Source organism: Melospiza melodia, chromosome 2 (genome assembly GCF_035770615.1).
Source record: "Melospiza melodia melodia isolate bMelMel2 chromosome 2, bMelMel2.pri, whole genome shotgun sequence".
Classification (NCBI taxonomy): domain Eukaryota; kingdom Metazoa; phylum Chordata; class Aves; order Passeriformes; family Passerellidae; genus Melospiza; species Melospiza melodia.
The window spans coordinates 21,145,730-21,172,620 of record NC_086195.1 but is presented as its reverse complement, the minus strand read 5'-3'; the positions used below and the strand labels follow the sequence as shown (position 1 = coordinate 21,172,620).

At 39.2% G+C, this 26,891-nt stretch overlaps 1 protein-coding gene across 3 annotated transcripts in view; it reads left to right on the top strand.

The window, feature by feature from the left end:
• Window positions 1-26,891, top strand: part of TBL1X (transducin beta like 1 X-linked) — a 191,593-nt gene that overhangs the window by 30,359 nt on the left and 134,343 nt on the right. For 2 of the 3 annotated variants that reach the window (XM_063147890.1, XM_063147898.1), the window contains exon 2: window positions 23,600-23,672. The exons of the other annotated variant lie outside the window; for it this stretch is intronic. The gene's annotated coding sequence lies outside the window, so the exon portion shown is untranslated. The remainder of the gene's footprint in view (window positions 1-23,599; window positions 23,673-26,891) is intronic. 3 annotated transcript variants of the gene reach the window in all.

Below are 26,891 nucleotides of genomic sequence, written 5' to 3'. Positions count from 1 at the left end.
AGGAGCATTACAGAGAAAAGTAGAGTTTTGTGTTACATGGTTGGCTTCCACAGAGCTGTGGATCTTATTGGTGTGGACAGCTCTCTAAAAACTGACTTCTGATTTGTTTGTCTCATCTTGTGCACTCTTTCTCTGTGCCCAGTGGATTGAACAGTGAACCATGTGAATTTTGGAAGTGGTTTTGGGCCATTCATCCTTGCTGGTTTTATAGGTGTTGTTCAGTTATCAGGAATCACTTGGAAAATTATTCCTGCTTTGTCACAGATTTGTCAGATCCTTCTGGCAGGCACTCCTGTTAAAGAATGGAGAGCTAATGTAAAAAAAACTTGCTAAAAAAATGTAGTGTGACAATGGTAAAGCATTTTAAGCTTCTGATTGCTAATTTTGTGTCTCCGAAGTCCAAAATAAAGTATCTCCCTTACTCCAGAATACTCTAGGTCTTTACAACTGAATATAAAGTCATAGCCTGTAATTTACTGACTTATTCCTCAAAAAGTCATTTGACTTAATAGCATAAAAATCTGTTTGATCATACCAATATGTAAGAATTTCATAGTTATGACATGCAAAGCTCATTTCTGAATTTCGAGGTGTTAGTAAGTGTTGCATAACACAGGCCACCAGAATCTGGCTGTTACAGAAACCTAAAGCTTCCTGTACTCAAGATCCATTCATCACGAGATGGGGAATAACATGCCTTACATTCATCCTTGCATAGCAGTGATGATGAGGGCTGAACTGAAGTGCTTTCAGCACGGTGGCATCCTCTGAGTGCTGAAAACTGTCACTGGCAGAACAGGTTTAAGTGCTCATGAAGAACTTGATCTTTCCAGTCTTTGGATTTACGATTTACCTGCAAAAAGACTACTTACTGTATGTGGTTGTGTGCACATATGTGGGAGATCCTTTTGCCATTTTCTTGCAGTGCTCTCACAAAAGGAATTTTGAATGAAATTGTACTACCGCACAAAAAAAAAAAAAAGAAATATGCTTATGTCAAGTTGTTTTCCATCCATGAATACAGAAATGAGTTGAGTAGAATGTTTAACTCACTAAAAGATGCATGGACATCAGCATTACCTTCTTGGTGAACAATCACGTGTTGCTTCTTTGCAGAAGCTTGGCAGTATTGCAGTAATTCCAGATTCTTCAGGCTTCCTGTTAATTTTTGCCATTCCTAGAGATGGAGGAAGAACAATGGAGGTGCCTCTCTGATTTAGTTGTTTCCATTGTGGACTGAGATGCCATGGAACCTCTTGATGTGCTTATGAATGGTATAAAAATATACCAAAAAATATAAAGCTGCCCTACGATTTCCACATGTTCAGGTGCATTACAGAGTCCTTTTGTCATTTCAGTCCTTTGTGCACTGACTAAAAGAACAGCTGATATAAGCTACTTCAGAAAATGGTGCTCTTAGTTTTTCTTTCATAGAAAAAACAAATATCTTTATTTCTGCTCCCTTCTCCTCTCCCCTTCTGATCCTTGCTTCCTCAGGCCTGATTGCAGGTGTAGGACAGTAAATAAAGCCTTGGACCTGTGTTATGCCTCCCCTCCATCTCTCACATCTAGAAAGCAGAAGTTGACCTTTGTCTGTCGAAGGCAGACTTTGCTACAGCACGAGGAGCAGAAATGGTCTGAGGGGCAGGAGGGGCTTGTGGGTGCAGTTAGCTGGCAGTCTGAGCTGCAGGCAGCTGTGAGGCTGCCAGACAGATACCTGGTGAGCAATGTGGAGAGCTGCAGGGGCTGTGCTGCACCTCTGGGCAGCCAGAGCAGAGCTGCAGCAGGAAGCAAGGCTGCTGCACGCTGTGCATGGCAGCCCTGCAGCTGCTGCCTGGGGCGCAGAGGCGTAGCAAGAGTTCAGAAGCCAGAGAGGGCTAGAAGAAAACTGAGTGCATTCCTACACAAAAAGGCTCATTTTTAAGTCAGTTATTTCTGGTCTTTGAATAGTTAGCACTTCAAGGGAAAGATTGTGCCCATGTTTAATGGTAAGTAAATGGCTCAGTGTTTTAACAAACACGATTTTTTTACCTGTTCTTGGTTTGCTCATTGCTGATGAGAATTGTTTATCTTTGGTTAAGGTAGAAGAAATACTAGGTTTGCTTGGGTACCATTGTGGTAATGTGATCTGCTCTTTCTACCTTTGGCATGATCACTCAGTTGTATTTTTGATTAAAATGGGAACACATCACAGTTACAGTGGGTTTTCAGTTCTGGGCAAGCCAAGATACAAACAGGTGATGATTTAGGAAAGCCTGGGAAAATAATTGCTAATACTGTTCGTGTCTTGGTCTTCGAAAGTGCTTTTGGTTTTTTTTTAAAGAAAAGCCTATCAGCAGCGGGATATTCAGAACATTTATTAGAAATTTTATGCACATTTTCCAAAATAAATACTCTATAACAGTGCTACCTAAGTATTTTAGGCATTGGCATTAGTGTTGACTATTTTGGCCAAATACATTTAAATTCATATAAGCTGTTGAAATTTAGAAAATTTGTCAGTTTAATATCAGTCCTTCATTGATGAAAAATAAGAATGTTTGATAAAACAGATCTTACCTCTAGTCCACCCTGATCTTACAGAATTTTGTGGGCTCTTCTCATTTCTCCCAGTTAGTTTTACATTGCAAAAGAAATAGTTCCATGAGAGGACATGTATGCAAAATATTTAGGGCCTAAATGATAACAATGAAAACCTGTATAGTGAGGAAAGGATTTTTGCAGCAGCAAAAATGCAGCAGTGCTAATATCCACAAACCACTTAAAAATATTTCCATGAGAATATGTTTTACAACCGCCAGTGCTGTTCTGTAATCTTAGCAGTTATGCAAATATTAGTGTGCAAAATAAAGCCAAGAATAAAAGCAGAGTTGTTTTCCCCGTGTGGAAGGGGCAGGGCTGGTGTGCTCAGTGGCCCGAGCCCCAGCGCTGCCATGGCCATGTGTGGGGACACGAGCTGCAGGGACCTGTCTGCTGTGCTCTGCTAGGGAGTCAATATTGAACTTCCTATCCCACTAAAATTGGAGGCAGGAAACCTTCCTCCTCTCTAGAAAAGATAGAAATCACATCCGAAAAGAAATTGCAGGATGATTCATGGAAACTACTTTCCTCCTCTTTTGGAGGCCATTTACAGCTCTAGCTATATGCCAGATATATCAGCTGTTTAACTCCATTTTCCCTTTTTTTGGGTGGATAATTTAGCAACAAGGTATCCCAGTGAAAATAAGACCAAAAAATATCATTGAAAATATCAGTGAAGACATTTCACAGTTATTACGATGATCTTGATTATTGCTAAGACCACAAAGGGTTTGGTTTTTCTAACACTTCCCTTCAATAGGAAGGGCTTTGTGAGTTCTGGCAGTTTTGGTAATGCAGTTTGTCTCAGAGCTCTGCTCATTCTGTAAAGTTTTTCTCATGCTGTTGATAGAACAGGTTTACAGGTTTAATATATGGACATTATAATTTTATTCCCTTGCTACTCTAGAACATAATGCCTCTTATTTCCATAGTTAAAAACCTTTTATCCAGAAAAAAATGCTCTGTCAACTCCCCAGAAGATAAAACAGAAATAGGCCCAGTTGCAATTCTCTGGTTTGAAGAGAATGAAAGAAGGTTTCTCATACAAGGCACTAGTAATCACCATCTTAGAAGAAATTAGAACAATACTTGTCTTGACCAGTTTGGGTTGCTAGCTGGAAACACTCCCTGGTGTATTTCCCCATGTTTTAACTTGGGTGAGTCATTTTAGGCTGGACAATCTTCCTCTGCTGCTCCTCAGCTTTCCTCTCCATCCTGCACTGTGGGCTTCCCCTGGGAACAGCAGAGTGGGGCTGTAGGTGGTGGCTGTGCTGCCCACAGCTCTCTGGGTGACCTCACCAGCAGCTCCTGGGCTCCCTTGGTGGATGGTTTTCCTCTGCAAAAAGCCAGAAGAGGAAATGGTGGAGAGGGCCAGACAGCCTTCCCCAAAATCCCAAGGCAAAAGGCTGGGCTGTGTGTCTAATGCCTCTCACTAATAATGCTTCAGATGTATTATTTATTTTTCTAGGATCTTTCAAGTAAAGTCTAATGTGAATGTTTGCTGTACTGTTAGTCTGAATTTTGTTGAATATGGAAGTTCTGTATTTTTGCCAAATTTTCTGTGAATATTTAAAATTTATTTTTCCCTTCTGCCGTTTTGATGTGTTAGGGAGAGGGAAGACAAAAGTTTATGCTTTTCTATAATATTTTTGAGTCTCTATTTCTTGTTGTTTGAAGTATGTTTTGGAGAGAATGCAATGTACATTATTTTTGCTGCAAGCTGTTTTAAGTGATTGGTCAGAGATGTTTTCTACACACACAAACACGTGTACACATGTGCATGCAGACACATGTACATGCATGCACGCACATAAACATACAAGACCAAACTCTTTAAGAAACTGTTTTTCTTCTGTATTCTCTTCCTGCTTTGCTCTATAAAATGTAGTAGCTTCAAAGATTTTAACTGATATTCTGCATTCTCATCAAATACAGTATTTGGCTAAGTGTTAAAGTGTCAGCTTGCCCTATTTCCTCTTCACAGAAGCTTTCTTCACACCTGCAGCTTTCTTCTGTTTTTCATACCAGAAATACTTGCGTCAGTCTTAAACCTTTGCCAAGTCACTGCTGACACATATTTCTGTAGCTCTTTATTTACAGTATGGTTCTCTTTCTTGTTATGAAATGTCAACATCTGTACTGGACAGGTTAATTTATTTGGAGAAGGTCATGACATCACTTAAAGAAAAGCTAGGCCTTCAGCTGAGAAAAAGATTTAACATAATCCTTACCTGTTATGATTATGCTAAAAGTAAGCTTGTTGTAATGAAAACAGTATGTCAAACTGAATTAAAGATTATCTCTGGTATAGGGAGGAATCTGGCCACATAAAAAATTTGGCACATGATGTTTTTTTCTCTCTTCTGAGACAGAAATAAATATTGCAATAAACAGAAGGCTGTTGCTTCAAATAATAAATTAAGGTAGTTGAGTAGGAGTGCATTAACTCTTTATGTGACACATTTACATTTCAGTAGATCTGATAATGCTGTTGTAGTTTTTGGCCTTTTAAATCTATGATAAATAATACTTACATTTAGTGCTGCTTTACATCACCTGATCATACTGAAATCGGTTTTATGCAAAGAAGCTCATAAATGGGTCTTCCACTTGAAGAATAGTTGAAGAAACAATTCAGAGGTGCTTGTTTTGGACTGGTGAAACTCATGGACCACATAGTGCTGTCCTAATTAGTCCCTCTGGTGTGCTGGAATGCTGAGCTTGTAATACCTCATTGCTCATGGTAACAAAACCGTGGTGTTTAGGAGGAGGTAGAAAATGCTGAATGTATATTCTTCATTTGTAATTACACCAGGCATATAAACATAAACATTCAGGTTTTTACTCTTTTTTGCATTCCTTGATGGTTTTCCCCTTTTGTCAAATAGTTGTTAATGAATCTTTCTTAAATTTCCTTCATCTCCTTTGATGATCAGGCTGCATTGCCAGGAACTGGTGTAGATGTTTAATCTCTTAGGCATTATAGGGTGACAAAATGAGGTAGTAAATATGGTAGCCACTGCAGTTTATTCCTTGTGATGGTTAAACATATTGCAAGAAAAACCTCATTGAATTTTTTTAATTTGATGGTAACTAACTTGGTTTTTCAGTTTTTGTACTCTTGCTCTCTGAGTCATGGAGAAATGGTTATTTACACTTCATGTGTGAGAGGCAGTGAGAACTGAGGTGAGCTCCTGCCTGTGTAGGCTTAGTGGGAAAGGGGTGCCTGGAGGATGTTGGTTGCTGTGGTCTTCAGACAATACAAAACCATCATTTTGGCAATCCAGCAGCAGTAGCTGTTCAAGATTCTCTGACCTTGTTGCTCTCCCAAAAAGGGGGGGAAAAAAGTGCAACAGGCTCACAAATACTTTCATTAATAAGTAATTTCTGTATTACTTCTAATTTGCATAGTAGTTCTGAGACATAAAATATTACCCTTATTTGCTAAGGCAGGGGTGCCTTATTTGGAGGTGCAGGGAAACTGTATCATCATCCCTTGCCAGAAATTAAGTTTGTGTTCAGAGAAAGTTACCCATTTGCTTATTGCATGTTATGTAAGGTCTCCTTTGAACTTGCTATGTGTGATATTTCTCAGGAGCACTGCAATAGTGTTACTTTCCAGAATGCACCATCAGACAATGCAAATACTGTCAGTTCTCAAGATCCCAGTTTATGGGAATATGATATTTTCTGAAATATGTTATTGTAAAAATTATGAACAAGTGATGACAAAAATCAGTAAAGCTAGGGGATTTTCAAAGCAGGGACAAGTCTGAAACATCTCTGCTTCGTTCTTCCTGTTGTTCACTGCTACTTGCTTCTGCTTAAACCTTAGGTTTAGTGTCAGTTCTAATTCTTCTGAATTTATCTGACAGATTTATCTTTGTCAACCACAAGATTTGTATGCCATCTCATACTGTAGTTTCTGATGCCTGTACTTAACTGATTTGTTTCCTATCTGCCTCGTTCATCTTTTCATTTTTGGCAAACTGGATTTATCTTGTTTTTATGATTAAATGGAAGGAGTTGCTAAGGAATGAGATCTGGATCCTTTATTACATTTTAGCATTGTTCCTTGGAAACCTGATTATATCTTGCAAATTAGAGTAACATTTCAAAGGTAATAAATCCTGCATAGCTTGTTAAGTATCTCATTTTTTACTTATAGATTCTTACTGAAGCAGAATAATATTATTTCAAACTTTGCCAAGTGTGAAGTGTTCTGCTGTTGCTGTGTGTTCAGTAGTAACTAAACATTTGCCATGCTAGAACAGAATTACTTTGTCTCAAAGACTTTACATTCAGAGTATGATTTTATAACTGTCAGTTAAATAATGGCTTTTTGCTAATAATATTTAAATATTTATCACTTCTCAAACCATTGTGATAAAGGGAAGTACTTTTCCAGACAAATTCAAATCCATGTGTGTTAAGCCTCTGTTTATCTTCAATTTTCAACTACATGGCTGATACCTGGCTTTTGTTATTTCATGGGCTATAAAATTTGGTTTTGTGTCTGATGCATTGAAAATGTGCAGCATATACATATATTTTGTTATTCCTGATAATTGGATTAGAGTCTTGCCAGTCATATTTGCTTTTAAGAGTTTATGGTATAGATCCATTTGCATTTATGAAATGCTTTTAATTGGTGTTTCTAACTGGAAGTGTTCACAGCATGGGGGTGTGTGTGTGTGTGTGTGTTTTCTCCTCCTCTTCTGGCATCTGAATACCTTACAGCTTTACTCATGTGAGCAGCTTTCATTCATTAAGAATTCTTTGACAGTCTGCTTTGAGATGTTTCTTGACATTTTTTGGTATTTTTCTCTGATGGAAATCTTGTTGCTGATGACAATGAGACACTGAAATGGAGACAGTGCAGAGAGCTAATTGACCTAGTATCAGATGCCCTTGGGCACAATACATTTTCAGTCATCTCTAGATGAAAACCTTAAAAACAAGTGTGTTGAGTTTTCTGTTCTAAAAAAATTCCCCCTCCTCCCCACCCTATTGCAGATTTTGGCTTCTTATCATTGGTAATGATGCAACTGATCACTTTTGGAAGGAAAATGTATTATGTGATTGCCTCTGACAGGACTTTCAGTGACTGAAAAGGACTGTTTCTTTAGCAAATCAAATTTCAGTGATGCTTACTTAAAATACGTGCTTTTGATGGAAGCTGAAAGCAATGATCAGGAATAATTGCACCTGTGGGCAAGGAACAGGAAACCAAAGTGATGGATTAAAGAGTCCTCCAATTAGGAAGCTAGACCAAAAATAAAGATGTGTATTTGGGGAGAAAACAGGAGTGAAACTATGAGTAAATAGAGCACTTAAACATTTCCTATAAAGGAAGCTCCTGTAGTGATGCAGTGGGCCCAGGAGTACTTCCAGTCCAAGAGGTAGAAGCTGAGTTCATAAACCTCCTGACCTGTATTAGATGGGAACTTCACAGGCACCAGCTCTTTCAGCTTAAATTCCACAGAGAAGACACCCTGGTGAAAGTGTTGGAGCTTTTGTGAGAGCAGCTGGCCCCCAGCATTATGACACATGGACAGTCACATTCTGCTGCATGCTTACAGAAATGGGGGAATACTTAATGTACCCTCTCCTTGTGGAGCTGTAGGGAGGTCCTGGTTTCTGGCACTCCTGGGCGCAGCACTTGCTGCTGAGCTGCTGCAGACCCTCCTCTGGGTTACTGGTCCAAAGGGGAGCTACTTGTGAGGCTGGAACCAGAATGTCACCCCAGAATAAAACATTCCCCTGCTGGGCCAGCACTAGCAAATGGAAAATTGGCAAAGTACAAAGAAGCAAGCAAACAAACAATTGTTTTTCATCCACTGAGGGATCTAATATAGGTTGCTGTCTGTACAGAAGCAAGCTTCCATCAGTTACCAAACCCAGATCTGACAGCAGCGTTTTTATAACCACATCAGGACTTCCCAGTGTCACGTAGTGAAACGGAAAATTAAAACTGGCAGACATGCTACTTCTTCACTTGTTGGCTTTCTAAAAAGAAATGTGGTTTTATTACCTTTATTTTGTAATGTAAACTTTGGCCATTTGAATTATTTTTCAAATTTTTCAAATTAGCTGTAGTTCATGATAAGCATTATTATTTCAGGTATTTTAAGATGAGTGTGATTGATGCAAGGCATTGTCCTGCCTCTGAGGTGTACCTGGCTGGAGCAGCAGATGCCCCATGTGGATGGTCAGGACTCCAGGCAGCAAACACCTCCTGTGCAATGTCTGTAGTAATTGTAAGTCATGGTGGCCTAAGGTTTGCTTTAGTTTATACACATAGGATATGTTTCTTAGGCAGGGCCATACAGTGAAAGATTGGTGCCGTGGGGGCTCTCTGCTCTGGTTTCCACAACCTTCCGTCTCTGCTCCTGGAGAATGCCAGAGTAGGAGAAGGCTGCCTTGTCAGCTTGTTAAGGGTGAGTGTTCCTGGGCTTTAGCCAGGGTCATCTTGCAGGTAGAATAGTTTCTAGCTGCCTATTTGCCTGAAAAATCTGTCCATTATATGTTATTTGAACTTATTATGAGGTCATATTTCATTTCAGCCCTGAAGGACTGGCCATTTCTGTATCCCTCATTCACTTCAGGGGATCATGGGTATATTCTGTAGGCTCTCACTCTTCTCAGATTGTGTGCTGTTGGTCCATTAGTAGTTGCTAATTAGAGAAGATAGGTTGATAAACCTCATGTGTGTGTTTCAGTTTCCAAGATCCCTGAACCCTTGGCATATACTTCATTACCAAAATAATCGAGGGCCTGCACTCAGAGTGATGGGGTAGTATTATACTGGCTTTGTCAAGATTTGTACTAGGAAAAGAAAGAAAAGGATTAAGTGATGGAAAGGAAAACTCATTTCCTGCCCTTGTCCACTATGGCTTCTTTTGGTTTATTTTTATGCCAAGGGCAAGAAAATCATTTACAGACAATATTTACCTGCTTCTTTTAACCTCTGTTGCATAAGATGGCTAAATACAGGAATGCACATGCAATATTTATGTTGTCATGAGACAAAGATATGCTCTTAACTTGGCCTGATCTGAAAACAAAAGCTCTTTTGGTCAGAATCACTATGGCTTTTATGAAGTCTGTAATTATGTTACAGCCTGTAGTGTTAATGATGTTTACAAGTATCTCTTGTTTCCCTTTCCATTTGGGATTAAACTGGTTCTGTTTAAACACATACCTTGTCTTGATCAGCAATGTCACTGAAATATGTAAAGCAATGCTCATTTCATGTATAATGTTAACAGTAGCACTTCTTTTTCTGTGAGGTTGCCTTTCTCGGAAAAATTTTGGTTCTTAGTTCATGACCATTGTGACTGAATCTGCATTTTCTGTCTGGATATTTTCCTGAGCTGTACTTCTGTTCTGAAGGGCTGCTAGGAAATGAATGGCAGTTCATTCAGTGTTTTGCAGGGCTCAGCCACCTGCTGTCAGAGTAGGTCAGAGGATAAACTGTGACTCATTGCAAGAGAGTTCATCTCTACTGGTGGCCACAGTGAGACCTGAAGTCACTGGCGTTATGCAGCAGCCCTGGGGAGGGATTTAACAAAGACTTTATACAATACTGACAAAAATGTGTGGAAAGCATAGCATAAGAAATCATGGGAAATTCTCCATTTCTCTTTGCCCAGTAAGATCTTAACCACGATGCAAGCACCTTCTTTAGGATGAAGATCACTTTGTTATTTCAAAACTGGTTATACTTCTCTGTCTTCTGTTTGACTTTTGCAGGCATGGTTACAGTCTGGACTTTTGTGTTGCACAGAAGTCAACTCACCTCTTCTTTCCTTCAAACTGCATAGGGTCAATGTGACCGTTAAATTGCAAATATTTTGATAAGGGCTGTTTTGACAACATGTAAAAAGACTTGTTGCAAAGAGTAAAATGGCTGAAGATAGGAAAAAAAAACTTAATTTGCTTGAACTTAACAGGATAGACTACTTAGACCCCTGATTTTCAATTTCTGTCCTACCCTTTTTCTAAGCACTTTCCTTTCTTCCTATGTCTTTCGAGGAGGGAATTTAAAAAATGAGCATTCAAAGCTAGAAAAAAAGTATTAAAAATAGTGCTCTAAAATATTAAAAAGTTTTGAAATAAGTAATTTAAATGGAAAAAAAACATCATGTCATTGGTGATTCAATAAGTATTTTTAAAGGAATTTTCCCTTGAAAAAATCCAGTGTTCTGGGTACATTGAAATGCGTGGGTATCCTGCAGTAATTCAGAGTGGAGTCTTTCTGCTCTCTCATATTTGCCTTTCCCCATCTCAAGAGGGCGTATCCCAAAACAATACATTGACTCATTTTCTTAGTCCCTTTTGGTACTGCAGTGGACTAACCTTGACCTAATATTGGATTGGCTGGAATTGACTCAGAGCAGTGTCTGCTGCTGGTCATTGGTACAGGTCATGTGTCAGGGAAATTGGAAGGCTCTCCCTTTTTAATGCTCCCTGGGGGTATCTCCACTTATTTACCAACATTTTCAGTGAACATATTACCTGTAAGAAATGTTTTACTGTTATTGCATGGAGTCATAGCTCTTTCAGATAGCATGGGTTGTTTTATTGTTATATTGATATTTAGTATAATTGGGATGTAAACTTTATTTAGCATGCTTGATCATCAGGAAGGTGTAGAGGTCTTTAAGTAAATATCAGTATCTTGCATCATTTTCCTGTTGCTCTAAGTAGATAACACAATCTTTTCTGGCCTTTTTTTTCTTTTTTAAGAGAGATATTTGACTCATATGTCAGGTGGATACAAATCAAAAGTCTAATCCTGCAAACAGCAAAGCATGCAAGAAATTATCTCAGATGAGGATTTTTACTGACATGGAGATTGCTGAGGTGAACAGTGGTTCACTCCATATAGTAAGAAATCCTTGAGTGGAATCATTGGCACTTAGAAGTGGGAAGGTATCTGACAATTGTCAGCTTTAAAATATTTTTTACCTTTATATAAAGAATTACTTCAATGAAAGCACTCCCAAGTGTCTTATCAGAGCAAATACGAATTCTCCAAAGTGTTTCTTTTAAAAGCCTTTCTCAGAGGTCTTGCTATGCAGAATACTCCTCTTCTTGTATCTAGAGCAATTTTCATAGGCTTTGACAAGGCAGTTTATTCTGATATACACCATTAGAGTCTCTTAAATAAAATATAAATAGATTAATATTACCTTTTTTAAAAAATAATTTCTTCATCAGTAGGTCCTGCAGGAGTAATATAAAATTGTATCACAATAATGTTTTTTCTTCCATACTGATACTTTTTGCTTTTAATGACTCGATACCATTTGGCTCAGCAATAGTATCAGGTATTTAGGTCCAGCCAATTTGTATTAGGAGTTACTCAGTTTCTATGTAAGGCAAATATTTCTACAGATCTTTCAACAAAGCTGTAACTTTGTATCTCAACAACCAACTTCATGTGCTAAATATGGGGTGCTCTGTTCTGTGGAGAATCCCCTGTACTTTGAGTGTATTTCCTTGTACTCAGCTGTTTTGTGTTCCTAGACTCTGAGTCTGCTTGGTGTCGAGGTTCAGCAGGGTTTGGTTTCAGACTCTGGCTGTGGGCAGCCTTGCCAAGTGTCACCTGTGGCAGTCTGGAACCCCTGGTGCCTCGCTGTAAACAGCAGTGTCCCACAAGGTTCAGCGTTGCTTAACTTGTTCATCAATGGCTTGGATGAGGGGCAGATGCCTCCTCAGCAGGTTCACTGGGGACACAGAGCTGTGAGGAGTGGCTGATACCCCAGAGAGCTGTGCAGCCCTTCAGAAGGACCTCAACAGGGTGCAGAGATGGGCAGGGAAGAACTGTGTGAAGTTCAGCAAAGGCAGGGTCCTGCATCTGGGGAGGAACAAACCCCTGTGCCAGCACAGACTGGAGTGACCTGCTGGAAAGCAGCTCTGTGGAGCAGGAGCTGGGGGTGCTGGTGGACAACCATCTGTCCATGAGCCAGCAGTGTGTCCTGGGGCCAGGGAGGCCAGTGGGATCCTGGGGGGCATTAGGGAGAGCATTGCCAGCAGGGAGGGGATCCTGCCCTCTGCTCAGCCCTGGTGAGGCCACATCTGAGTGCTGTGACCAGCTCTGGGATCCTCAGCACAGGAGGGATATGGAGCTCCTAGGGCTGGCTTAATGGAGGGCAGCAAAGATAATTAAGGGACAGGAGCCTCTTATGAGAGAGGAGAGCAAGGCTGAGAGGTTCAGCCTTGAGGAGAGACAATTGACAGGGGACCCAAACAATGTCTGTCAGTGTCTGCAGGGAGGTGTCAAGGACAGAGCCAGGCTCTGCTTGGTGGTGCCAGGCAGTTGGACAAGAGGCACTGGGCAGAAACTGAACCACAGGAAGTTCCACCTGAATGTGAGGAAGAACTTACTTACTGTGTGAGTGACCACACACTGGAACAGGTTGCCCAGAGAGGTTGTGGAGTCTCCCTCATGGGAGACATTCAAGAACCATCTGGACACAATTGTGTTGGATGAGATGTCCCTACCAGTGGTTCCTTCCAACCATACCCATTCTGTGATGAATTTACTTGATAACACTGAATAATCCCACTAGGATGTCATAAAAGTCCTAAAAATGATGGGAGATGTAGTTGATAGTCCACTGCACTGAGTGGCCAGCTGGTTACTTTCTGTGGAGAACTTCAGTGGGTCTTTGTGGAATGAGTAGTATTAGGAAATTTTAATTGCTGTGCTGCTGCTTTGATGCAAAATTCAAGAGAGTAAACTGAAGGAAGTAATTTTGGTCTTGGGTGTTTTGCTTTTGATCTTCTGAATAAATTAAAGTTTACTGTAAATTTATCAAAGTTAGGAAACTCAAGCCAAAATCATTACTGAAGTCATGCCCTTAGCAAACCTGGTAAAACGCCACTCATAGAAGTTTTGAGTGCTCCTCTTGTAGTTTCTTTCTTCCTTTTTATGGCCATATTGTTTCTGGTTTGCAGGTTATTATCCCACCTGACATCTGCATATGCTGAGACATTATCTTGTGTTGGATCTATACTTTCACATCATACATGTATATGCACACTAAATTTAAAACTACATTAATCACAAGATACTCTTCAGTGTTAGAAAGGAGTGTGCTGTAGATAAACATATGTTTAGGAGCTTTAGATTCCCTGGATTTGAAGGGCATTAGGGTTGCTAATATAGGCATAGGCTCTGTGTTGGGTTTACGCTTTTTTTTTTTTTTTTTTGTCAATTTGGATATAAAGATTAAAAAGTAAAGTTGCAAGGTTAGTCAGAAGGAGTGAGTGGGACCTAGTGACTAGAAATGGAAGTATTGATGAGAATTTGTCCAAGTGTGTTGTGGTTTGAAAAACCTCTTTCTTTCATGCTAACATCAAAAACACTGCTCAGATATAGATAATTCAGTATTCTTGAGACATTAATTGAAAGATCAAGCACCATAAGGCAGCAGTGCAAACTTCCTTAATTTAGTCTCATAACTGTGTATTATCCCTGGCCAGTAAGGGTAATTTACTGTAAATCACTGTGATTCTTGTCCTTCCTGATAACACCATATCGCATTGTCAGTTTGAAACACTGTCTGCTCATTTTTGCTTGCAAACTGTGCTGCTTCGTTTTTGTACCAAGATCTCAGCATCTGTTTTATACATGCAACCTGTATGCCTTATTTGCAAATGAATCTTGACAAATGTATTTTCCAATTAGGAATGTGACTGGATTTTACTGCTGGGACTTTATAAGAGGTATATACATTTGTGTTCAGATAGAAGTAAATTTTGAATTCTTCTGGATCTGCTGCTAGTTTTCTGCATGGCTATTCCATATTAGAAGTTAAAAGTAGTATCTGTTAGTATGGGTAGTAGGATGTATCTATCTTGGTGTCTGTTAGTATGGATAGTTAGTATTAGTAGTATCTGTATGGATACTGAAATTTTGACATATAAATATAATGTACATAGATCCCAATTGCAAACACCAGGAAATAGTTGTCCTGGTTTGCAGATCCCTTACTTTTTGTCAGTATAAGTTAAGCATGCACTCCAGTCAAAAGTATGTGTATATTATATTCCAGGTGTCATAGACCAGGAACCTCACCAGAATTGTGCCTGATATTTATCTGCAATTTCAGGGAAGCATAACCTTTTCCATTATCAGAGACCAAAGGGCTAAACTGATACATTCAGATCCTGCTAATGAGCACAGAGCTGGACAGAAAACCATTTTGCAAGCTGGGACAAATTACACTAATGCAGTTTAATAGAATGCTGAGTGATGCTGCAGTTTTGTATGAGAGGGTCGTGATCAGCCTTGGGAGAACTGGGTGTAGGAGGGATTTTCATAATTTCTGCTGTAAAATGAAACCCAAGCCAGCAGGGACAGGTTTCCCCCTCATTGCTGCTGGGCAGTGAGGTAGCTGTGAAGAGAATCTACCTCTTCCTGTAGCTGACTCAGCTCAGCTGGCCAGCAGGAATGTGCTGGGTCATGCCAATTCAGTGGCTTCTGGTCCACACCCTCCTTCAGCAATGCATGAAAGTGCTCTGAAAACATAAATATCTAGAAGGTACATATTTCATCTGTGGAAGCAATGTAGAGAGTTGTCTACAATTTCTCTGAGGTAGTGTACAGCTGCAGTATTTAATTTTATAAACATTGAATTCTACACCATGGGCTATTAGCAGAAGTGATCCTGTGTGCCTTAGCTGTTTCTGAGCTGTTTCCAGTACCAGCAGTGGGTTACCCTGTGAAGCTGGATCTAAACAGGAAATGGTTAAGGTATATATGTGATAATGAGTGAAAAAGAGAAACCAAGTTTGAGTGTAGCTAAGATATTTATTTTCTGAGAAGGTAGTGTTCTGCTTGACTAGAATGCTTGCTTTATTTATAGAAAAAAGCTCCCATGTCCTTAGCTCACAGGACAGTTCTGGCTCTGCTAGTTGCTTGGTAGAAAAAAATACTTTTTGGAATGTGACTGCAAAACATTCATGGCATTTCTTGGCAAATAAGAGATCCTGAGCATTAAGGGAAAGTTGTTCTTGTTTTGTCTAGTTCTAGTAATGTTCATGTTTTGGGCAAACTTTCCACAAAATAGGATTTTTGGGAGTATTTGATTGTAATAGTGAAACTAACCCTATGATGTGAGTGGCTAAAACCTATTGACTTGTGTAGACACCACAAAGCTGTTTGGTACCAACCAGTTAGTCCCTTTGTCCATCATGATTCTTGGACTGTGCATTTTTAGGTTTTCTATGCCTTTTTCTTGTGAAACCAGGAGACTGACACTTCCAGTATGATCTAAACTTTTGAACAAAAAGAACATTGAAATTATAAACTCAGAATCCTGTATAGATTTTTCAGGAGAATATATTAGTGTTGATGAGAGCTTCTGTAGAAGTGGTTATCACTGGACAGCTTTGGCTCTGGCAGCTGAGAGCAAGTATGTGTGAGAGGAGGTGGCCTAGCACCTCCTGACTTGTCTGAATTAAATTGCCACAAAAAGGCACTTTCAGTGCTGGCTGAGGACATAGAGACAAAGCAGGTGGAGGTTTGGCTTTCTGGGTGTCTTCTGTGTGGCTTCTCAGCAGGCTGGTGTGGTAGACAAGTGGCCACGTAGAACCATCCATTTAGAAATTATTTTTGAGTGCAGTATCAAGAGTGCTTGTTACTGTGCACTGTGTAGTTCATCTGCTTGCTGCTGCAGTTCAGAGGTGTATATTTAGGGTTAAGAATCTGAAAGTCTCAGTTGTTAATTCAGCTCTGCAAGCCCTCCGCGCCTTGTCTGAGACAGGTCACACTTATCTTTATCTCAATATGCAAATATCTAAACTGAGAAGAACATCTGTTAAGATCATAGGAGGTTGTGTAGATGATTTAATGGTTGTAGCAGTCTGAATTAGGTACAGTGCTGTGATAATGCCACTAACATGGCTCAAAGCCACCAGTATGGTGCTGTTGTGAGTCTAATGTGCTTCTGCAATGCATTAGACATGATACTTTTGTAGAGGGAGAGAAATGCTAACAGCATTTCTTAAAGCCTTCTTGAGACCTCATTTGTAATGTTGTGTCCAATGGTCCTTTGCAGTGAGCAGAAAGATGGACTGGGATTGGAGCAGGTGCAAGGACAGTTTCATAAGCTGCACGGGAGATTTGTTCTGGAATGACAGTAGAAAGTTAAGTTATGAGATGAGTCTTTGGATTTGAAGTATTGAGGTCTCCAAGGGGTCTGAAGGGAGACTGAAACTGCTTGTTTTGATTATATTTAATTGGCATTAACAACATGCTTCAGTTTTTCCAGTGGTTGCCAGTGGATAAGAGAAGTATGCTTTTTCTGTTCTTCTTCCAAACCTTTTAATAAGAACGTATTTTCCTTGTCCTCTTCTAGTCCCCACCTTCTAACATTCATCATGGAGCCAATTACTAGATCTGGGGTCAGGAGTGAATGGATCCCCTCAGGAAAGGGAACATGCAATGGATATTTTGTTCTTTTTTTGTTATATTAAACACAGTTCACTTACCGGGATCATTTAGGAGGAGTTGCTACTTAGCAATTACTAAAAACAAGCACCTATTGCAAAGACAGAGAAAATAGCAAGTTGTAAAGCTCTAGTACAATTGTAGCCTTTCCTATGGCTGTTTTGCCTTTTGTAGGGTATTGAGGAGCAGTTTGTGGGGTTTAGATACCCAATGGGAACTGCAGAACTGAGCATTCATTGTGTGCTTGCCTGCAGTTGCATGTTCATCCCAAAAGGGTCATCCCATGTCTCTGAGCTGTGCTGAGGCACAGGGCAATGATGGGTTGGTGGTCCAGTGCAGCTGTAGCATTCTTTCTGCCACTCAAACTGTACTGTGTGGTGCAGAGAAGTTTCTCAGTCATTTGTCACCTCCTGTAGCCCAGAAGAACTGTTCTCAGTGATGTCTTGCAGTTTGGTTATCACTCTGCCTTTGCATTTTTGGCCCTTCTGTGAGAAAGTAGTCTTGCAGGGAAGTCAGCATGTCATCAATGACCTCAGATTCAGGGAGGGAACCACAGAAGCAAAATGAGATGTGAAATTCTTTCAAAAGCTCTAAATTTGGTATTAGGTAACCAGAATGTGGGCAGGAAGCAAAGAAAAATAACTGCTTCCATTAGGTTGTCTTGTTTTTTTCAGAAAGCTGCAGTCTGAGAGGGGCATAGTATTTATAACATATTCATGGCATAGCTGCTTCCTGGTAAGTGTGCAACAGGAGGAAGTGTTGTTCTTAAATTAGCAAGTGAAAAAGTGGCTGATAAAGGATGGGCTACAGATATCTGGATTTTATTCCAGACAGGATTTAAAGAGAAAGTTTCTTTTCAGTGTCTAACTGGAGGGCCAGATAAAAAAGTAAGATGTAACTTCCTGGTGTGGATAGGCTCAGTCCACCACCAAACATTCAGTTGGTTGTGAAAAGACTCTATGCTTTATGTGATTATGGTAATTAAAAAAAAATATCTTAGGGAATGGTTATAATGTAAGCCTGGGTGTTTGTAAAATACTTTGTTAGGCAGTGGTGTACTCTCAAGGAAGAGAACTAGTAAAGTAGGATATTGATCCTGCTTCTACTAGTAACTTGCCATGTGGTTTTACACATATTTCAAAAGGAGACAAATAACTTTGAGTAGATCATTAATGTTATAATTGAGGCCAGTTGAATGTCACTTTTATTTTGTACCATAAAAAAGCAGTAGCTCCCGTTCAGGATGAATTCTCTTTCAAAAATGAACTGAGTTCAGAAGACTGTACTTCTACTTGTCTGACTAAATGTAATAGCAAATCTTTCAAAAATTCTGGCCATAACATTTACATTAAACTGTTAAAAGGGATTGACTTATAATTTACTTTGAGATCAAATACAAAAAATGTGCTAGAGATTGTGTTTTAATTGAAGGGACTTACACCATGGGAAAATTCTTTCCATTCAACACGTTAAAGATCATCAATGTGGGTGGAAGAATGCCCTGAAACCTTCCGTGGACAATTGTGTGACAGCAACTGCACTGTTTACATTTAAACATCTCTGTTACTTTCTAGCAATGCCCTTCACTATGAATTCCTGTAATTAGTGGTTCCTGAAAGTATCAACACCTCCTCTCTCCCTCAGCTCTCTGAAGTGTGAAGCTCAAGGATCAAAGAAATGTTAACTATATTGGCTGTAGGCTGTTTAAAGTACAATCCCAGATGATTTGCTTGCTGGAATGTTCTAGGACTTACCTGTGTGACCAGGCTAACTAGCACCAGCCAGACTATGACAGCTGTAGTGATGGTGCTAAAATCTGCTTGCTCTATAAAGAGATGTTCTGAGGTGAGCTGGGATTCTTTTGGATGAAGATTGTTAAGCAAAAAACCTTTTTTTGGCCAAACCCTCCCCACCAGACCCTTCCATGGAAGATTTAAACTAGTTCATTATGTGATTCTGTCGCCATTGCAATGGTAAATTTTCCATGTCAGGAAACCCTTAGATGGTAAGAATCATTATTTCCCTTCTTCTTGCAGGCTTTGGGGAGGCACAGGCACTTCTGATTTTGATGAGGTGGGGAAAGGGGTGATTCTGGTCTTGGTATTTGTGGGTTTTGGGGGAAAATGTTGGACCTTCATATGTAAATTATTGTCTTGAGCTTTCTGGCAAGGACCTCTGTGTGGATGTGAACTAAGTGTATTTTTTGTGTCATTGGTGATGGAAACTAGAATATAAACACCATGGTATAAGGGATGCCAGGATCTTGTGAGGAAGGGAAAAAAAGTCAGAGTAAAAAGATTTCCTAAGATAAAAGGAGACAAGTACTTAGTTGTTCTATGACTTTTTGATCATAGTTTACTGGTGATTTTTTTTTTTTTTTTGTATTTTGAGGGGTTTCATGATGTGTATGTGTTGGGTTTTTTGTTCTTTATTTAATTCAGAATCAATCTACTACTAATAGCTGTGCTAATAATTTCCTGTTATCTTAGCTAGCAAACCCATTTGACTATACTGATTAATAGGATACTCAGAGTGCCAGCTTTGGAGTAATGCCTCAGATCACAAGTGATAATTGGCTTCTGTGTGAGTTGTAGTCATGGCATTAGTTAGGTTTTGAAGCCCAGTTCCCAGAGCATGATTCATATTGACTGTCCTCCTTTCTCCATGGGAGGTGACAGTGGTGAATTTCCTGGGTCAGGCAGTACTGGGGATGGGAGTCAGGATAACTAAATCTCTTTCTGCCCTCAACGCCAGCGGGAAATATAAGAAGTGGAAGAACAAGCAATTCTCTGAATTAAATATAGTCATGTGACTGTTTGAGACCTCTTCAGAAGAAATAAGAAAAAATGCCATCTTACATTATCCTAACACATATGTTTCAATGTTGAGTGCTTATCAAGATCCAAGTATTTTGAGCATTTTTATTTCCCTGTTGCATTTGGGATCAAATAAAGATAATTAGACACCACTTTAACATGAAAGTGTACTTAACTCAGTGTGGTTGAACAGAGGAATGAGTGATTTATTTGTAAATACTATGTTCATTAATGATATTATATCTATACCTAATTTTTTATGTTGGACAAAAAAAGATTGCGGGAAGGTTAATTTGTTGTAGTGTACCTAAATATTTTTGATAATTTGCTATTTAAATATAAAAAACTAACTATTCTGCAGTCCCATGGAAAAGGTGAAGGGTAATGATTAAAAGTTACTCTTGGTGAGATGCTGATTGAACACAAGAGGAAAAATTTTCATAATGGGAACAATCAGCTGTTGGAATAATATCCCCAGGGAAGCCGTGGATTCCTCAGCATTGGGTGTTCTAAGATTTGTCTGGACAGGATGCTGGGCCATCTTACCTAGACTGGGCTTCTGCCATGGAAGGTTGGATCAGGAAATTCAGGAAGTCACTTCCAACCTGGTATTCTGTATTATTCTAGAATCATCTTGAATTCAGCCTACGAACCCACCCACACAACACAGGCAGGGAAGTTTGAGACAGAATAGGAAGATGTCTTTGTTTAGCTCATACTTTCTGGCAAAAAAAGATGAAAGTATGCTACAGTCTACTTTCTTCTGTAGAATAATAATAAGAACTTATCCTTGGTAAATAGTGCCAAGAAAACCCTGTTTTTAATTAATACCCCTTTTTCCCTCCCCCATAGTACTTAATATATTTGACAGAATCAAGGGCTGTTTTTTCTTTGAAAAAAATGTTTTAAGAAAGTATATGTAACTTGCTGTTAACTTGGATGTAGATTGAGTTTAGGTCGAGACTTAGACTCCAAGTGACTTTATTGTGGTTCATTGTAGAAGCAATTTGTTTTTAAATGTAAAAGAGTGGATGGTGTTAATCTAACAGCAAGACAGAAGTAGCTACAGTCCACAAAGCCTTCATACAGCTGCCTTGACATCTAAATATATAGGTGTCTGTAGTGAGGTATTTAAATGCCTAAAATTCTATTTCTGCACTGCTGGTTGGGCTTTTCTTCTGCCCCAGTTCTTCAGGGATCCTGAAATGAAGTGTTCCTGCTCATTAGCCCTTGTACAGATCTCTTTAGCACCCGTCATTAGGAGTGAATTCTGCACAAAGCGTAGCAGCCATGGCTGTGGCATGCTAATCACAGAGACTGCCTAGGAGCCAGGAAAACACATGGAGTTAGTTGTTGAGAAGAAATTTGGAAACTGCCCGGGCAAGAGGGAGGCACAGGAAGTGAATGGGGGAGTAAAGAAGTGGGAAAAACATTGGAAGGTGAAAAGTGGTATGGAAACAGGAACAGATCTGTGAAGGGTGCAGAAAGGTGAGAGATGGAAAGGAGTGCTGGTACAGGAGAGCTGGAAGCTAATTGGACTCTGGTTACTGGGTGGGAGCAGTATATTGTATAATGAAGGGGTTGAGAATGCTCAAGTGGTCACTGAGAGGAGGCAGAGAGGCAAGACTGGGATCCCAAATAGAAACTGAGCCTAAAGACAAGAGTGGATGGGGGCAGTAGCACATGTCCTCAGGATTGGCAACAATGAAGCTGGGATGAGAAGTTTTGAGGAAGCTTGAATATCTGTATTGAGCAAGATGGAGCTCCTCCATTTCAATGGCTACTGTCTTAAAAAAGCCAAGCTCTGAAAGCTGCCATGAGTAAGGAGCTGCTGGGAAGGCACAGAATTAAGATTGTCTAAAATATGTTAACTGAGCTCCCCTGGACATTTGCATTGTGATACAGTTTTAAATTCTATGATCTCAGAATTTTATGGTCTTTGCAAGTGGAACAGATGTGTATGAAGACTGCAGCAAAGAAGGACAGGTCTCTGGAAACCTGCTTTTATTTGCTGTAGAAACCCTAAGATAGATAGTGAATGGGGCAGCTCACAAGTGAGGGAAGATATGTGCCACCTTAATTAGGAAGCTAGGTGGATACAGCTTCTCCTGGAAATTAGTTAAGGTATTATAGAAAGCTAAATACTCTGAAAAAAATGAGCTTCAGGAACCTGGTTGAACAGCAAAATTTGTAACTTTGCTCCTGATTCTGCAGTTTTCTTGTCTCTGGGATCACATGGTGCCCTTGGCAGGGCTGTGTTGTTACCTGGCAGCACCAAAGGGAGCTCTGTCCCAGGACAGGCATTTCTGTCCTCAGAGTGCTGCTCTGGAGGGCACAGGGTGACCTGGAGCAGGGAGTGTGTGGAGCTGTGCTGTGGCCATGTGGAATGCAGCCACTGGGTTGAGTTCCACAACTCTCTTCTATCTACTTATTCACTGAGTAAGGCTGGGGTCCTGTGGAAAAAACCTGTTTGTTATCACCTTATTCAACATCAGACAAACTAGATTTGAACAAGGGTGCCCAATTAACTGCAAATCCTTGGAAAAAAACTTCTTAGTTTTTTAGAAGAGCTTATCTTAAAAAATTTGTTAGTTTCCACATCATTGGATGATACCTATCTTATATTAGGGTTTTATTTGGGGTGTTGATGTGTGTATATAGCTGTTGACTTCTGTTTCTTTAAATGGTGTGCTTTCTGTACATTTCTTGTGGGAAAATATGTGAAAAAAACCTAGGAAAATCTAGGAACTATGGTTACAGTGAGTTTTTAAATTTCTGTTGACTTCTGGTAAAATCTTACTTGAAAAATTGTACCTTGATTAATTTCCCAATTCTTTATTTACTTGCGTGATGGAGAAGACAAAAAAATTATTTTCCTTTGATCTGATGTAATTGGAGCTGTGTTTTAGGGGAGCTTAATTCAATCTTATCTGATTATATCCTTACCATGGCCAAAAGTAAGGCTGCAATTGCTATTTAAGGACACTGGTTACAGAGGTTGTGTCATATCAAATACATTGCTTTTCTACTCTCTTACTGTTAAATGGGCTGCTCTAAATTAGATGGTCTAATTCTGGAAAATTTGAATACGTGCAGGTGGACTTTTGTGTCAGCAAAGCCACACTTATTTAATTGGTGCTCCATATGTCTGCAAAAATTGATTCCATATGGTTGAATGGCACATTTTGAAAATGTTTTTTTAATTCATACTAGTGCCAGGAGAAAGAATAACTTTATTTTTTGAGCTCCTTAACTAAGTGACAGTGCACCTGTACACGAAACTTTTTTCAGTTTTTAAAGCAGTAATTGCATACGTAGGATTTGCTTGTCACATGTTAACAGCTTTAAGGTGGTTTAAATGTATGGCTGACAAAGGCTTAACTGTGTGCTCTGTGTTTATTCTCCTAAAAACAAGTGATGAAATACACCTAAACCATGCAATCCCACCATCTATTAGGTTGAATTTACATGAGATTTCTTACAAAATACTCTTTCATTTAGGGTCGTGGTAAATCTAAAAATATATATACTGGTCAAATAAAACCAATTTTTTTACATGGGGAAAACAGCTTTGAGTTTGCTTCAGGTTAACCATATTGATGGGAAATAATCCTGTGAGAAAAACTGGGGATCTGAATTCTTAAATTGGGGCCATAAAAGTTGATGTAATCAAGAGATGAGCTTACGAGGAGTAATGTAAATTAATTTTTTTATTTGTTTATTTTATTGTGCACAGGTACCTAAGGATAAAACTGGCCTGAAGGGAAAATCTGGGGCAAACTGGGGACCTTGACTGTTCTTGCACCTGAGTAAGTGAATACTTAGTGGAAATCAGTTTTACAAAATGTTAAGACTGTGAAATATTTTTCAGCATCTCCGTGCCTAATTGCTGTTGTAGCTTTAGACAAAAATTTGGCTTTTGAATTAACAAAGACCAGAAGTGGTAGGGTACCTGCAAGGGAGGGACTGTGCTGTAGAGCCTTCAGTGCTTTGTGGTACGTTTTGTTTTTATTGCTACCCTTGAAGTCTCCACAGAATGAAACGTAGCTTATGAATAGGATTTCTTGGTATTTTGATGTTCTGCCTTTGCAGTTATTTATCTTCAGAGTTATGTCTGAGTTTCTTAAAGCTTAACTTGATCTTGCTGGTTTGTAATCATAGTAAGGAACTGAGACTCAGCAGCGCTGAAGGTCAGGCCAGGTTAAATATGAGGTCAGCAGAGGCTGAAGGCTGAGAAGATGAGCTCGTGGAAGGTTTCTTGGAAAGGAGGAATGCTCATTTCATGAGGGGTGTTTTTTGAGACAAAAACTATTGTCTTGATTGGGTTTGCTTTCACTAAAACAGGACAGTGACAGCTTTTCTTCATCAGCTTGGATGGGGCATGTGGAAGACATTCCTTGCTATCTGGAGTCCCCCAGTCCCAAACACAGCCTACGCAGTTTTCTGAAAGACAGGAAGAGTCTTTGCCATTTATCCACATAGCTTTCTTTCCTGGCAACCCAGGCATTATTCTGGTTGCAAAAAATTATTTTACATGTTGAGAAGGTACGGTGATGTGTTACTTATTATTTAATGCATTTATTTAATCATACATATTCATATATGACATGTCTGTAATATTAATAAGCAGATACATTTTTCATAGCATGAAACTCCTTTCTACTCATAACATATTTTTAAAAATGGGCAAGTTAATTGAGTTTTCTGAAACAATTGCCAGAGCTGGAGCCTTTCTTCCTACTGGCATTTCTCATGCTAAAAGAATTATCTTTGGTTTTAGAGAGCTTTACTAAGCTGAATATCCTTACTGGTATCTACATTAAATTTTGAAAACAATACCTACCAGCTGAAAGTCTCTCAGTGTAATCTGGCCTAAACTTGTTACCAGTGCTGCTTATTCCAAATCTGTTCTGTGGTTTATTCGTATTCTTCTACTTAATTAATGAACTTACAAATTGATATCCATCACATCACTGCATAAAAAAGTGTATTTCATTTTGCTAGAGTATTTATTGTGTTTATCCCTGCAGTAGAGTAGTAGACAAAAATGTCTCTCATTGCTTTCAGTATTAAAGAGAATTATAAATGTAACCTAAAATTCTGCCAGGCTTTGTGAGCTATGCACACATAAGACTTTTAATTCATTAAGAAATACGTCATGGTAGCATTTAGTATTATTGTTCTTTTATTTGTAAGTTAGGTGAGTTACAAATAATGCCTGAGACTGTATTATAAGTAACTGGTTGCTTTCCTGTTTTAGCAGTTCTCATTGAAGTTCTGGTTCCTTGCCTTGCACTTGCTGTGTATAGTTTTAGGAATTAAGTCTCTGGACTAGTGAACAGGTGTAAGGTTTATTAAAGAAGAGAAGTTGAGTGTTCTTAAATGACAGTGGCATGTTTTGAAACCCCAGTAGGCTCAACAGCTCTGTTTTAAATCCAGCAGGGACCTTAGAGAGAGGTTTTTGCCTTGTTTCTTTTAACTTCTATACTAACATGAAGCAAATGTTTTCATTTATTTCCTGTGTTATCAGTCCTACTCTGCATATTTTAGTCTATTGCTTTTGACAGTGATGAAAGGCAGCTATTTCCCAACCTTTTGTATTTTGGGTGCTACATGAGCTCAGCTGTTCATTTTGAGAATGTTTTCTTCTCCTGATTTGTTCCTGTTTCCTCATTTGAAAGGCAGCACTAGAAATCCCAGATACAGTTGCAGTCTTCTTGGAATTGTAATTTAGATTTTGTGCCCATGTTCTTGAGACAGGAGCTTGCCCATACAAAAGGAAAGCAGTCATTCTGCTGGACTGGAGGACCTGTGGGTACAGTGACAAAGGTACTGTGTCAGTACTGTGTTACTTTGTACTTGAAAATGGTCCTTAATTGTGGTCTAATAAGGTAGAAATCAAGAACTAGTGAACTAAGAAATGGAGATAATCCAATTGCATTGAGTAGTGTGTTCCTTCATGAATATAGGATTGATCTCTGGGTGTTTTACCCAGTTTATTATTTGCCAGTTACTGTAGTTACTGCATCACCTACAGATTTTCTCATTCAGACTTGAAATTGAGTGCCTTGGGGCAAGATTTTCTCTGTTAAGCATGAAAATGAACTGGCCTTGGTTTGAGAGCACCCTGTGTGCAGCAGTTCTCGTGCCTGCTGCTCTGGAAAGATCAACTGGTTCTGAGCAAATCTGCATCTGGGCATGAAGCAAGATAAGTGCAGCAGGGATGTAACCCTTGCTCTGCTGCCCTCTGTTCTTTCCCAGGGTGTTATCTGTGTGGGTATTATCTGTGCCCTGTTCAGAGCCTGGAGTGAAGCTGCCTGGTGCTGGTGCTGTAGCCTGTTGATACCGTAGGATGAAGCTTCTTCAACTTCTTTTAGCAGTTAATTTCACAGAGATTGCTATTTTTTTTTTTTTTTTTTGTAAATCACAGTGTATGGTTTCTGACAGCTTTTAAAGATGTCATATGCTCTGCTGTTTATAGTGTAGAAGTCTCTGGGGATTTAAAACTTTCTCTACAGTATCTCTCTCACAGAGATCAATTAAGTTTCTAATTAAAGTTTTATCAACCTAGCATCTATTGAAATCCTAAAAATGTTAGTGTCTGTTGAGACAAACATAGGAGGTTTTCTAATCTCATGAGAAAATTTTTGTTGAGGATTGTTGGGGGTTTTTTTATATTTTTGAGTGTTTCTTTGTTGTTCACAGAGTGGTGTTTGAATAATGGAAAGCTTGAATAGCTGAAATTTTTAATGAAAAGGTGCCAAAAAAATATTTAAACAATTTTATTGATTAAAATAGCTTGTTCTCAGCTAACAAAACTGTAGTTTTAATCCTTCCCCGTTCTTTTTGTCTTTGAAAGACTACTTATTTTGATCAGACCTAAAATGTTGATGACAATTATATCTCTTTGTTTCACCTGAAGCCTTTCTTTCATGTTTGGAAAGTTGTATATCACTACATATGAAAGGTTCCAAAGTCCTGAGGTGGGCCTCAGCATTAAAATATGTAGACACTTTTGCTTTATGAGG